Source organism: Chenopodium album, chromosome 1, assembly GCF_948465745.1.
Source record: "Chenopodium album chromosome 1, dcCheAlbu1.1, whole genome shotgun sequence".
NCBI lineage: Eukaryota > Viridiplantae > Streptophyta > Magnoliopsida > Caryophyllales > Amaranthaceae > Chenopodium > Chenopodium album.
Window position 1 is genome coordinate 24,537,124 of NC_137834.1, and position 16,025 is coordinate 24,553,148.

At 31.2% G+C, this 16,025-nt stretch overlaps 1 pseudogene; it reads left to right on the forward strand.

Annotated features, from left to right (window-relative positions):
- The window catches only part of LOC145629923 (uncharacterized), a 32,303-nt pseudogene extending 16,557 nt beyond the window's left edge, over nucleotides 1-15,746 (forward strand).
- Nucleotides 15,747-16,025: the final 279 nt, after the last annotated feature.

The window sequence follows — 16,025 nt, forward strand, 5'->3', positions numbered from 1 at the left end:
AGGGGTTTCACGCTTGTCAATGCATTATTTTGGCTATTAATAGCTTTAAATATACATTTGTAAAAATTACAAAAATTTGATGGTTAAAAAGTAGATTTCAACAAGAATCTAACTAGATCCCACATGAATATGTTTTTCCTAATGAATAAATCACAAAAGATGGTCAAAGAATATTAAGAGAATAGTGTAAAAATCCTTATTATGGTGTAATAAAAGAAAAACAAAAGAAGTTTAAGACTTGGTTTATTTCACCTAATGCTAGGTGCTTCTCACTTGATTATAAAAATTAAAAAACCATTAATTTCTTCAAAATTATAATGTAACTCAATAGATCTCATGTCAGTTAAAGGGGCGTTTGGTTTGAATAGATTAAAGGAAAGGAATCAAAATTAGAATTCCTAGTGTAAAAAAAAAAAAAAAAAAATAGGGTTACATGTAAATAAATAAATGACAAGTAAATTTTATTGTTTTATATCACAATTTTTAATTTCCTATAGTGTTTAATGAGTAGAATGTTACCTTTTGGAAACTCATCTAGTTCAATTAACTTAATGCAGTATATAATTTTTCGGCGTGGTTTTGGATTAGATAAAATGACAGCTTACTTTATTCAATGGAAAATCGATGCCCTTATTTCGCGTATTGTACTGTGCAAGGCTTCTTAAGATTCACTGGGTAAGTAAAGTTATTAAATAAAATGAATTATTATTGTTGAATTAAATTTTCTACCTTAATATAACTTGAGCGTGTAAGTATAATTTGAAGTAACTTATTTTTCTAATAATAAGAAGAAAAAAAAATGCATGTTATAAGGGGTATTTTGATGTAGGGTAGACTTGACAAAATAGACCATGCCCGATATACCCAAATCGATCTAAATTTAGATGACATAAAACTCACCTAATTTAAACCTTTTTACCGTATAGGAAATTTCAATGGCCCAAAACTAACCCAACATGATTAAACCAAACTAACTTTTGATTGAACTAATATTGATTTGTTTTCTATATAAGCTAAAATTTTGATTAGTTCATAACTTACATGACTAGAACGAAGTCATAGCCATACCAAAAGTCTCCACAATTGAATATGACCTATATTTAAATAGATACTAGGTTAGTTCCCGTGTCATGCACGGTTATTTTAATTACCCCATATTTTCTTTTGACAAATTAATTTATTTATAGCATAAAATATAAAAATTGTTTAAAATATCTTGAACAAAATTGAATAAGAATGGTAAATATTATTGCTCATTTTATATATTTGACAAAAACAAACATCTTTTTAAAAATAATTTCCTTAAATAAACTATACTTCGTAGTAATTAATTATTAAAACACAAAGTCTTATATGTGGCTGGCCACACCGTGTGGCCAACCACTATAGGGGTTACTTTGCTAGTGTAATATGGGTTACTTGATCAGTGTTAAAAGGGTTACTTCATCATTGTTATAGAGTTACTCGGTCAGTGTTATAGGGGTTACTTGATTGGTATTACAGGGGTTACTTAATCAATGTTATAGGGGTTACTTTAAGTGGTCACACGGTGTGGCCGGCCGCACACAAGACGAGCTGTTATTAAAAAAATAATATACTAAGGACACACCAGAAATTGACATGTGTCATTGCTAGTGTGTCTATTGACCTTTTATTATATATTATTTTATGTTATTATTATTTTTTTATTTTAATCTTTGTTAAGTCTTTTATTGCTGGTTAATCTTTGTTAAGTCTTTTATTGAAGAGTATCCTTCTTAAGTCTGCAAATTTAAAATTAAATTTTCCTTAATTTTGTTAAATCAAAGATTTTTTTTAAGGGAAAAATTGCATAATTATATATCACTGTATATATGTTAGGATAATCATGGTATATTTAGTAAATATTTTCTTGGTGATTATTATTGTTTCCTTAATTCTGTGAGATAATTGATGGTGGGAATATATATTCATATCTTTGTCATTATTGTATCTTTGTCAAATTATTTGTTTCTTTAAATAAATTTTTATTTTTTTATAAAAAAAAATAACTATGGACACACCAGGAGATGACACGTGTCATGGCTGGTGTGTCTTTTAGTATATAGTTATTGATTGATTGATGACTTGAAATGTATATCTCCTATCCAATTAAATATGAGCGAAACATCTCATTTTTCACCTTAGAATCTTCTATTGCAGTGTTCAACATACTTATTTTTCCTTTTTCCCCTTATTCCGTCCAAATTTAACTTACCCTAATGCTTACCCCCCCTTATTTCTTCTTCATCTCTCTTCTCTAATGTGCAAACCCTATATCTCAAGAAGTTTCACATCAAACTTTGAATCTAGTCCCTATTGAAGGGAAGTCTAATTAGGTGAGGAGAAAACCCCTTTGTAGATTATACAAATTTATTTGTTAATGTCGATTTATTAGTTTTTAATTTATAATTATCCAGCTATTTTTTGGGGTTCGAGCCAGGTTTATTACATGGGGTTGATCATTAATATACACGGTAATTTATTATTCAATTTTCTTGTAATTAAATTTGTTTTTCATATTGTCATTTGCTACATATTAATGTTTTGTATTCAAAAGATTGGATAAAAAATTACATAGTTTCGTTAGCTCAAGAATTAGAGGTTTCATGTTCAAATCTTATGGTTTTTATTATTTTTTATTATAAGTGTATGACATGCAATGAAAAACAAATAAAATGGAGATCGACGTGGCGTAATGAATAATTGAATGGGTGACTTGCCATAGTGAGGGAAGTCTATGTGACACATGGATGTTTTTAGGAATGTCTTTTAATAGATTAGTATAGATTACAAATGTATGTATAATCTTGATTTTCATTGTAGCATGTCATCACCACACAAAAAGTTTAAGAGCTGTAACTGTGGACACATAAAACCCAAGAAAAATAAAGCCTAAGGCCTACCACCCTTGTGTTGCAGCTGCAGCTGATGCACCTTTTTTTTTTTAAAAAAAAAAAACAATTTTTTTACATCACAGAAGAGATGAGAAACAAAAAGAAGGGAAGTAAGCATTAGGGTGAGTTGGAATTGGAGGAAAAAGAAAAGGAGAGAGAGGGGGTGATTTAAGGGTCATGTGCTGGGCACGTGATTTTTAGTGGCTACAAAGTAAATTCACTAACTAGAATCCAATCAAATTCCCTCGCTCTTTATAATTTAAGTGGGATATAAGAACCTTTCTTATCACTTTATTAAATAAAGGCCTTTATCTCAAATCAACCACTTAAAGGACCTTTCTAATTTTAATTTCCTAGTATTTATTAGGTACCTCCTCGCTCTTCTTTGTTATTGGTTGTATTTCCTTTTTTTTTTAGTATATTGCGTATAAGCATTATTCTATCAACATTTCAAGCATGTTATGTTGTTTTTTTGGTGTTTATGGCGCAGACTGAAAAATTTCTTTTCAAGAAAGAGAAGAATAAGGTACCTGAGAAATCAAGAACTACAAGAAGAAGCTGATGATGACGGTGATGGCGATGAACACGACCTATTTATTGAAAGGATCCGTATTCAAAATATGAATCTCAGGTAAATATACTCTCTTACTTTGTTTTTTTTTTTTGGATAGCAAAATTAATTCATTAATTAAAAGTCATACGACATCTACAATATAGATTCGACGTCAACAAATACATACTCCGTAAGATATTGGATCAAATAAAATTTTCCTTCATAAAAACTACAATCGTCGAGTAGATCTTCTACTGTGGAACATATCCTGCTTATATCGCTGGAAAATAAAGCCTTGTTGGAGAGACAATCTAACGATCCTTTGTAGCCCTGGGGATGTTTTTCTTCTGATTCATCTGTCCGCATTCGAAAACTTGATAACTTTTTCACCAACGAAACTATTTCACGACAATCCATTAGACCTAATATCATGAATTCAAAACTAAGAAATTTCTTCCCCGAAAAGAGGACATAAACCTTGTCTTTCGAAGGAGGTTGAAAAACCCTTGTCTTTCGAAGGTGATCAAAAACCCTTTCTTTCGAGGGAGAAAATTTCCTTCTAAAAGGAGGAAGCATTATTATAAAACCTAAAAAAAAATTTAAAGAAACTAGGATTGGGGTTTTCCACTGGTTAAAACCGATGGAAGCCTCTTTAAAATTCAACAATGGAGGTTAGGGTTTTGGAGAGAGGAAGGAGAAGAGAGGAGAGGATTTTTTTTTCGTATATACTCTCTTACTTAATTTACAATACTTTAGACCTGGAAAATGGGACATTTGGGTTGGGTTTGGATCGGTTCAATTTAGGTCGGGTTAATTTCTAGTCAGCAAATGTTCGGATCGGGTTCGGGTCTGGTCGATTCGAGTTTCTGGTCAAATTTGGGTCTGCACTTTGGGTCAAGTTCGGGTCGTGTCTGTTCAAGTCGGGTCAGTTCGAATTGGGTTTTTTCGGGTCAAGTCAATTTTTAGGATCAACTTTTGGGTCAATTTCGGGTCGGGTCAATTTCGGATTGAGTCAATTCGGGTCAAGTTTATATCGGGTCACCAAAATAAATTCACTTAAAAACATAGTCGGAAAAATAAAGTAAAATCGTTAAAAAAATATAAAAAAAAATCGTGAGTACTTATTACTTAGGAAAGAAAGAATCACTAAACTAAGTAATTCACCATTTAACCCTATTCACTTAAGGATTCGAGTCAATTCGGGTCGATTCGTCATTACGAGTCGGGTCGATTCGGGTCAATCAATTCGGTTAAAATTAGGTCGGGTCACTTCGGGTTTCGGGTCATTTCAGGTCGAGTCAAGTTCGGATTTCTGGTCAATTTCCGGTCTGATCATTCGGGTCGGGTCATCGGGTCATGTTTGGTTCAACTCCATTTCAGGTCGGGTTAGTTTGAGTTCGGGTCATTTTCGGGTCAATGGTATCGGGTGAGGATTACATGTCGGGTTGCAGGTCGGGTCAGGATTGCTAGGTCTACAATACATTAGTAAATTATATTCTTTTCACTAATAAACTACTAAATTTTATTGCATACAAGAAAGTAATATCCATGCTTTTTTAATCTTATTATGCATATTTGAGAAGTCTTTTTTTTCTTCCTAATTATTTTAGTACTAATAACTAGTTTAGTTCCGTGCGTTCGGATTAAGGGCTTGTTCACTTCAGCTTAATTTCAATTCAGTTCAGTTTAGCTCCAATCAGTTCAGTTCAGCTCCTAATTTCCTTCTCTTATAAAATATTTATTTCAGCTCTATTTAGTTCAGTTCAGTTCAGCTCAGCTCCCATCAATTTAGTTCAGTTCAGCTCAGTTCGATGAATGTGAACAGGCCCTAAGTAGCCATTATTTGTTTAAATAGTTGTCAATTTTATATTTGAATAAAAAAAATAAAATCATAATCTCATTAATTATTTTTGAAAGAAGCATTGTATTTATTTAGTTTTGGAATATAGGAGGGAAATAAAAAAGGATGATGACAAAAATAGTTTATGTAGGAAAATTTTTAATAAGAAATTCACATGTGTCCCTTAATGATGTCAGCATGTTTTGTTTTAGTATAGTTAATAGATATTGTTCACGCTTATAATTTTCGAATTTAGATTTTCTTAGAAGGATAAAATAATTTTGAAAAGATAAATAAATTAGAAAGAAAATAAAATATGAAGCCATAAGCAATTTTAGAGGGAAAATATTCAATGATAAAATGGCACATGTACGAAGATAATTTCAGCTGTTAATTTAAGTATAATTACATAGTTTACACCCAAAAAATTGCAATTTATCTAACTTTATTGGGATATAAGTACAAAAAAAAATAAAGGATAAGCAGATTAATTAACAACTACTATGTACATCCCTTAAGTTGTATTCCTACTTTTAGGAAAATAATACTTCGTAGTTGAATTTAAATTATTGATTGAGGTAAAATATATGGTTTGGGATAAGAACAAAAATAACCATAACCAATCTTCAATTACGTTTGATAGGTTCTTTAAAAAATTTTATATGTGGTTAGACACATGGTGTGACAATTTTACGTATAAGACAATTATTAAGTAATAGATTTCACGGTAATGAAAAAATGGGGTTACTTTGACGTATATGAGTTTCTTAAAAGAAAAAAAAGAAAGTTATTACTTTCTTAAACCAAAGGAATCGTTCTTTTAATTTTTTAAACAAAACATTAGGGGTTAGTCAAATGAACATAAGGTTTTATTTTTAAATTACTTCATATTATCATGTAATGAACTTTGGTTACTTTGATAGACAAATGGGGTTACTCTTATGAATAAATAGGGTTATTCATACATATAAATGAAGATTACTTTTATAATTCAATATGATCACACAGTGTGGCTAGCCACATACAATACTACTGTATATTCTTCACAACATGATTGATGAAGAACATTCACGTATCCCTCAAGTTTAGGAAAAAGTAGTTTATTATTATACATTTAAATTAATTTTTTTTAACGTATAATAATGTGTATAAAGTATTGTCTAGTGATTATGATATATATATATATTTTTTTTTTTGTATAACATGCAATACAGTTTTGGGCGGACAAAAATTAATAATAAGTTGACACGTGTCCAGGTTTGGGGGAAAGATGATGTCAACGATTTCAACTTTAGTTATAGTTATAGATTGTTACTTGGTCAAGAGACTTGTCAAAATTTTAATCTTGCATGTTGATTCCATGGTTACCAAATATAGCTTATGGAAGAAAAGTAACATTGCTTTGGTCGGCAAATCATTTGTGCATCTACCTTTATATGCATTTGAACTCAATAAGTTATTAAATTTCAAATAGACAAGTAAATGTTTATTTCACTACATAAACAATGTCAATGACAAATTGATGTTAAATGATCTAAATATTAGTAGGATGGCTAATAAGATGGTGAATTATTTATATATGTTTTGATAACATCTTTGGTTATTATTTACCTCTTTATTCTTCTAGACTATTACGTAGTGATAAAGCTAAATAATGTATTGATTTATTGTTCATATTATTGATATTGATTTGATATTCAATCTTTTAAACATTGGTTACTTTACCTTATAGCTTAAAGCTAAGTTCATTTCAATATAGTATTGATTATTGCATATTTGTTGTATTGAGTTTTTCTTTTAACATCTTCTATTTTTTACTCAGCATTTGCAACCTACTTAGTGAAACAACAATTCAAGAGCCAACCTTCGAGAAGATTATTATAGTGTATCGGTAATTTTTTCTAGATTCTTATTATACTTTAATTTACTTTTAATTAAAATTATTAGTAAATTATGATCAGAAGCTTTTTTTTTTTTTTTTTTTGTTAAAATGACTTATGAGAGCCAGTATGCTTTTCTCTATTATTATGAATATTATTGTGGTCAAACCAAATTAAATATCATATATATATATATATATTGCTTCTAAACAAGGGGTATAAAATAACAATTATCATTTGTTCAAGAATCTCTCTTTGTTGCGTACTAGGCTACTAGCTACCTTCGTTTTCCTAAGTTTTATACAGATACTATAGCAAAAAAAAAAAAAAAAAAAAAGAAAAAAAAAAAAAAGAAAAGTGGACTATTAATGTGGGTATTTTCATTGTAAAAAAGAGAAAGATAGAAAGAGAATTATTAGATACAATTAGCTTAGGTTCCATATTAAAGTGGAAGGAAAAAAATTTTAAAATGAAGAATTTGAAAAAGGAATAAAGTAAGAATGAATATATTACTTAGGAAAATGAATGAAATTTTGAAAGTCAGTAGAACATTTATGATTAGTTTTAAAAATTGAAAACCTATTTATAAACTATAAACTAGTGAATAGCCCGGGCATTGCTCCAGGATACTACTTTTTATCGTTGTGTGACTGTTAATTTTTAAAAGCATTTAATAGTATGTATGTAGTACATATTTTCAATTCTTTATTGTATAATATTATTTAGTGTGCAATATTAAAGCATAATAATTAGCTATTAGCCTAGTTGGTTAAACAATAACGCTTTTTCCAAGAGGTCAAGTGTTCAAACCTTCTCATCCATATATATATTTTTTTAATATAGTTGAGACAACATGGAGTAACATTGGTAGTGCCGGTGACGTGGCATATTGAGAAATTGAGTAGATGACATGACATAATAAGGAGTTGGGTTAGTGAAGTTGCGTAGTCAGGGGGTCTACGTAGCATAGAGACGTTTTTTGAAACGTCTTTTAATATATTACTCCGTAGTATAGATTAGTATAGATAATACTACGGAGTACCTTTGATTCTTATTGCTCGCAACAAAGAGTATTTCTTTGACATCATATATGAAACCTAGCAGGTTGCGTTCCGATGAGGAAGATAATAGAGCAATTTATGTAAAGCACTTCAAACACATCCCCATGGCTGATATGGAAATAGTTCTTGTACAAATTTCTCTCCTTTTCTCTTAATCACTTCTTCTTCATGCAGTAAATTATACCATATATCATTTTAATTACATGTCTTGATGATTACATTTTTTCTTAGCCTGAAAAGAAGAATCCAGGATTAACTCCACTTGACTGGGTTAAATTCCTTGTTTCAGCTGCAATTGGACTAGTAAGTACTTCCTTTACTTTAAAGTCAAAATTGCCACAAATGATTTAGGTGATTAAAGCTTATGAACTTATACTTAGGAAAATTTATTACTCCCTCCGTTTTAATTTGTTAGTCCCATATACTATTTTAGGCATTTTAAAAAGATCTACCATATTAAATGTATTTCACTTTTAACTTAGTTTTTATTATTTCATACGTATTAAATTCTGATTGGTTAAATTAATTGATTGTGAAATGATTACATGATTCTAAGTAAAGAAATTATTCTCTTTAATTATGCAATTATGGTTGACGGTTTCCTACAAAAATTTAAAAAAAATTAAATAATGCAAAACTATTTATAAATTATTTTTAACTTTAATGTTAAATTTCAAATATTCTTATTTTCTTATTTTATGTGATTGATTTGATATGAGATTATTATACGAATTACTCACCCAAACAAAATGTGTTATAATCACATGCAGGTGACAGTTATAACTCAACTCTGCAAGACAAAAGCTAATATAAAAGTGTTGGCTCCTATCTGCTCTGCAGTGATTGGTTATTGTGCTAAGATATACTTCACGTTAAGTGCCTCTTACTCAAAATTTTTATGGAGTACATTTCAATTTAATATACACCATATATAATCGTCATTCTGAATTTGACATTCCCTTTTATACCTTTTGTTCTTCTTATTTGAAATTTTGGCATTATTAATTAACTAGGTTAAAATCCCGTTTAATAATGCACAGTTGTTAAATATTTTATACAATAATATTACAAAATATAAGGTATATAAAATATATTAGCAATATTTTATTTAGGTATATATAGAATAGGATAAAAAAAAAAAGGGAGTGTTAAACGCAACCTGACTTTACTTAGCGCAACCTCTATTCCACTCATTAAATAGATGTAGGGAGTAATAACCATTTTATATCTTTTCCTCCCAAGTAATCTCTAATAACAAGAGTGCATTAATTTAACATAAAATGCATTGAATTTGCAATGGGTAATGATTTTGACATTAGCCTCTTCGAATTTGATGAAGAATGTACAAATCTATTATGTGTAGAATCAATAAAGTAACTTTTCATATTTCGTGTGTATTGAATGAAATGACTGAGCCTATTTTGTGTGCATTGAATGAAATAGCTTTGTATATTTCATGAATGTTGTATGTAACATGTATAACTAATTTGTGAGTATTCATTGAAATTACTTTCAATTCTAATTTTGAAAGCAGATGCAAATGTAAAATACATCCGTTTAACCAAAATTTGGATCAAGAAAAAAATGAACGGCCAACTTTAATTTCAAGTATGATAATCAACACAACATTACGAAATATGAATGGGATTAATGCAAAAAGCAGCCCCTAATTGATTGTGTAAGTAATTTAAATAAACAAAGGTATAAATTTCTGAAAATTAGGTGTGAAAGAAGGTGGAAAGGAAAGCAGACTAAAATATCGTAAAGATGATTTTAGCTTAGAAAGGTATTTAGGAGGGGTGTATAGTAGTAAGTAGAGGTTGCGTTTAGCAATCATGAAAAAAAAAAATTTGCCAAAAAAAAAAGGAAAAAAAATATATAACTGAAAAAGGCGGGAAAATTTTTCACAAGGTAATGACAAGTGTTATAGATGGATTTGCTTTTAATATAGGTTAATAGATAGATAGATAAATTAAGGGAGTAATTTACTCTCGTATTTCAAAAAAAATATATATATATAAAAAAAACATTAAAGTTAAAATATACTCTCAAATTTTTTTTTTTTGAACCAAATACTCTCAATATAAAAACATAACATAGTTATTTCACAAAAAATAAAATAAAAACATTATTGTTGGGTCTTATTTGATTTATCCCCATGAGTAATTTCCACAAAAAATTTGTATAATCATCAAGAAAAAGAACATAATATTTGTGACCTTGAGAACTAGTAATGGGAGATGTCCATAAATCACTTTGAATAAGATCGAAGGGCATAGTAGTATGAGAGTTAGAATTGTAAAGAGACAATTTTATTAATTTTCCCAATGGGCAAGAATGACATACATCATTATAAGCCTTATTACATTGAATAGAATTACTACTATGCAAAGTAGGAGAAACAACTGCAAAAGCCGACGGAATAGATTGGAATGGACTTGACAACCCGTGAAGAAAGGATAAAGATCGTCACTGCTATTATTACATCTCTCTATTTTGCTCCCCGTCTACAAATCCTTCATAGAAAATCCAAAAGGATCAAACTTAATAAACACGATTATCGATGGTGAATTTTCTAACAAAAATGAGATTTTTGGTCAAATTTAGCACCTATGTCATGTTTTTGAATATTCTAACAGATTCAGATCGATGATGGACAAAGTATGCATTGCTTGCTCAATATAGGTACGCACGTAACCCGTAGAGGAAGGTGGATTGATCACATAGTATGCCTGTTGTGGACGAGGGCCAAGGCCAAGAACACCAGACTGATTTAGCCTTGCGGACCACTGAGGCTCGACTAGACCCTAAGATGGGCATGGACATAGAAGAGTAGCCCACGACCCTTGATTCAAATAGGCCCAAAGTGAGGCGACCTTGCGGACCACTGAGGCTGGGCTAGACCCTAAGATGGGCTGGACCCTAAGATGGGCATGGACATAGAAGAGTAGCCCACGACCCTATATTCAAATAGGCCCAAAGTGAGGGATAGAACCATCTCACGGTTTGATGTTGTTGCGTGGCCTACTACTATTATTGGGGCTGACCTGACCAACCCTGCTGGTGCGGCTGTTGATGGTTACTCTGGTTAGCGCCAGGAGCGCCACATTTGCCTTTACCGCCACCCTTCCCTTTGTTTTTTTGACTGCCGGTACGAGACTGCCCATGAGAATCTGCAGAATTCTGTCTCCAGGACCTTGCTAACCCATAGAATTGGCATGAGAGAGATGAGCCTCTTTGTTAGTGTCAGGAGTATTGTTGACAACATTGACTTGCTCCTCAAGCTTGAGCATGGATCGAAGATTTTCAAAGGAGGGCAGATTGAGGATTAATATGGCGAACACAGGTTTGAAAGGGCTTATACTCCTTTGATAGTCATCCTTTTAAAAGTTGTAACGCCATACGATTATTAGAGACTTTAACCCCGACATTTTTCAAGCCATTTGCTAGAGTTTCTAGCCGAGTGCAATAAGTTTTGATGCCATTAATTAAACGGCTCCAACCAAGTGTTTGTGAATTGGGCATCATGTTGCAAAGCCCTAGCAGATTTGTTGTTTTGGAAAAAAGTTTCCAACCGATTCCATGTATCGACCGCTTTATCATCTGGATCGATAAATTGAATTTAAAATGTCATTAAAAATTGTCCCATAAATCCATTATCAAACAATATCATCAAGGCGTGGCGAAAATGCTTGTTCGGCAGGTGCAAGGTCGATTTTCCTAGCCGTAGGATCAACTAGTGGGGGGATAATATGATCGATGACCATATTAGCCCGACAATGGAGTTGAAATAGGGTCAACCAGTTGTTATTGCGTGCCATCATAATCAAGAGTAATGAGAATAAATGTCTTGATGTTCGTCAAAAGAGTGGAGGGATTGAGCTTGCTTGATCGATTCGGCCATGGAAGGTAAAAGAAGGAGAAAAAGATCGGAAGAGAATTAGGGTTCGTCAGGAAAGAAACCTAGGGGTAAGCAGGGTTAGGGGTAAGGATACATTAATAAATTACAAACTAAAATATACACTAGATTATTTACATAATCTAGAAGTTTATTAATATTCAATTGTTACATTTTTAATAATATGAAATTATCTTGTCAATATGAACTTATCTTGTCAATATGAAATCATAGATGTTTATGGTCAAAGTATTGCATAGAACAGATGTGTACAATTAAAATAGAAGAACATTTAGGATCTAAGGAAGTTATAACTCTTGCATTATTGTTTTTTTTTTTTTTTTTTTTATTTTTTTATTTTTTTATTATTAATAATAAATTTATTTATTCTAATTAAGGATACACATTAAATATTACCTAGTCTACAAACATACAGTAAAATACATGGATTTTTGTATACTTATTGCTTTCAGGTTTCAAAAAAATTTGAAAGATTATCAAAGTTTAATCACGAGATCCATGTATGACAAACAATTGGACAGTGGAAGAGGCACTCTACTTCACCTATGTGATGATGTGATTCAACAAGAAGTATATTATTCTGACTTATAATTTATAATTATCTGTTTTTGGTTAATTATCTCTCTCGTAATGCAATTATTATTGTAGCTTGAACAATTCACATTTGAATATTGGAAAATTTGAGTTTATAAATCCCAATTTTGGGCGATTTAATTACTATGAAAAATCCCAACTATGCATTATTCCTAAAAAATCGTAACTTTAGTACCCATTTTATTTTAAAGAACCCAACATGTCACCAAACCTGTTACTCTAGGTTACAATCCACGTGTCAACACGGGATTGGTAAAAAAATAATTCAAAAAAAAAAAACTAAAAAAAAAATAATTCAAAAAAAAAAAAACCAAAAAAATTAAAACAGCAGCCCCCTTCCCATTCCAGAAAACACCCTACCCCGCACCCCAACCCCGCCGGATTATCGCCCCCCACCCCCGATAACCCCTCCCCGTCGCCGAAATCCGACGACCAACCCTCCCCCACCCTCGAAACCCACCCCTTTCCCTCCTCCCACCCTCGCGAAACCCTCCCACAATAAACCGGAAAACAACCCTCCCCTAACCCCCACCTTCGAAAACGACCCCTTCCCCTTTCCCCAACCGTGGGTTGATTTCAGGAGTGGGGCGATTTTGAGGGTGGGGGTTTTGGGAGGGGGTTTTACGGTTTAGGGTGGGAGGGTTTCGCGAGGGTGGGGGGAGGAAAGGGGTGGGTTTCGAGAGTAGGGAGGGTTTTCGCCGGACTCCGGCGACAGGGAGGGGTTATTGGGGGGTGGCGCCGTTTTTCGGCGGCTGGGGAGGGGTTTTCGGGGATGGGGGTCGATTTCCCGGCGAGGTGGGGGTGAGCTGTTTTCCGGGATGGGGCTGGGTTTATTTAAAATTTTTTTTTTTGAATAAATTAGATTTTTTTTAAAAAAAAAATTAATTTTATTTTTTGGACCACTAAAATTCTGATAAGTAACCTTCTCAGGTAACCGGTCTTTAAAAGAAAATGGGTATCAAAGTTGGGATTTTTGAGGGACAATGCATAGTTGGGATTTTTCATAGTAAACCGCTCAAAGTTGGAATTTATAAACTCAATTTTTCCTTGAATATTTACAAGTTCATTATGCACCAAATAGATTTTTTTTTTTAAAAAAAAAAAATACAGTTCTTATCCAACATTTATAGATGTTTAAATGCTATGATTTTTGTATAGGTAAAAGAGGTGATTGTTGCATTGTTTGTGTTGATGAATTATGGAGAGTTTACTAGCCAGGTAATAATTTTACTCTCTTTATTTTTCCATATATTTTTAGAATAATTTGTACTCCGTACAAGATTACTTTAATATGTTGGTAAAGTATCCATGATTGTGGAATGTTAAATTAACAGGATCTTGACCGAAAGTGTGAGGAGTTAATATCAAGTAAATTTAACGAGAACTGTAATTTTGACGTAGATGATGCTATTCACAAGTTAGAGAAACTGGGCATTGTTTATAAGGTGAATTTCATCTCCTCCCATGCTATTCTATATACTTTTATTACTACGTATTATTAATTCTTTAAATCCCTAGGTAATATTGATCTAAGCATGATTGAAAATAAACCGAATACCAATAAACCAATCATTTTGGGCTTATTCTAGGATTTCAGCAAAGTTGTAAGTCAGTAAGTTTTAGTTTACCTTATAACTTTCCTAACCCGATCTTGTTGTGCTTGATTATATGTTTTAAGGGACTTAACTAGAATAGCAGAGTTGTACAAAAAAATAATCTTCTAGTGAATATGTTTTTTTGGTGTATAGAGAGCCACAAGGGCAGGGGTGAGAATCGATTCCAAGATCTCTTGAAATCGGAAAGAAAGCTCTAACCACTTGAGCTATCCCTCACTCTCAAAGGAGTGAATATGTAAATACATAACCTTTTAACTCTTAGAAGAACGTACCAAAATACCATCACTAAGGCCCTATTCACTTCACCCTAAAAAAATGATGTTAAATAAAAATAATTTCAATTCAGTAAAATTAAGTTCAATTCAGTGAAATTAATTTCAGTTCTTTAAAAATAAGTTCAGTTCAGTAAAATTCAGTTTTCTTAAAGAAGAATTATAATAGAAAATTAGTAAAAATAATTTCAGTTCAGCAAAAATAATTTCCTTTCGGTAAAATTAATTTAAGTTCAGTAAAAATAATTTAAGTTCAGCAAATATAATTTTGTTTCAGTAAAAATAATTTAGTTTAACAAAAATAAGGTGAAGAGAACGGGGCCTAAACATGAATACATTTTTTAAAAATAATTTAAATCGATGTAATCATAATATGACATGAGTTGGAGATATGCTCTATCATATTTAATAAACAAATATTACTCCATATTTTGTTCTTGAAACAATATATTACTCCATATTTTGTATATATATAATATAAATTAAATTTTATAAGATATTAAGGCCCTATTCACTTCAACTTAAAAAAATATATTAAGTAAAAATAATTTCAGTTCAGTAAAATTCAGTTTTCTTAAAGAAGAATTATAATTGAAAATCAGTAAAAATAATTTCAGTTCAGCAAAAATAATTTTAGTTCAATAAAATCAATTTAATTTCAATAAAATAATTTAGGTTCAGTAAATATAATTTTGTTTGAGTAAAAATAATTTCATTTTAGCAAAAATAAAGTGAAGTGAATGGGGCCTAAGTTAGATTCAATAGTATGAATATCAACTAATTATTTCTTTTTCCCCTAATTATCTATCTACATAAAATTAAAAAAAATAATAAAAAAAAGTAAGGGGTAAATTCGATTGAATTTATGTCAAACTTTCTTTTCACCATCAGAATTATGAAGTTTCCTCAGCCTATTTTAATTTATTAAACACAGGATCAAATTGAACGATATTCATCAATAGATGTGAAGAACGCTAATGATATTATTGGCACTACAACTGAGGAAATTGTGACAAATGCAAGTCAAAGTGATAAATGAAGACAATGGTTCTTTTTACTTGGATAAAAAAAATTATAGCAATCATGTAGCGGATATATCTAGGCGCCAATCTTCAAGCAAGTTTCATCAAGTAGCTTCTCGTTATTATTGTCAACAAGGATAAAGTCATTTTTTTAATTTTTTTTTAAAGGTAAAATGAAAGATTCTATTGGACTGACACCTCTCACAGGTTTAGCTAGTTTATTTTCGAAGGAAAGCGCTTGAGAGTAGAGGGGGGAAGATAATGGAATCCCCCTATTCCCAAGCATTTTATAATTAGTGGGGATCGAACTTGTGAGTTGTGACCTCAAAGTAACATGGTGAGTTCCCCACCAA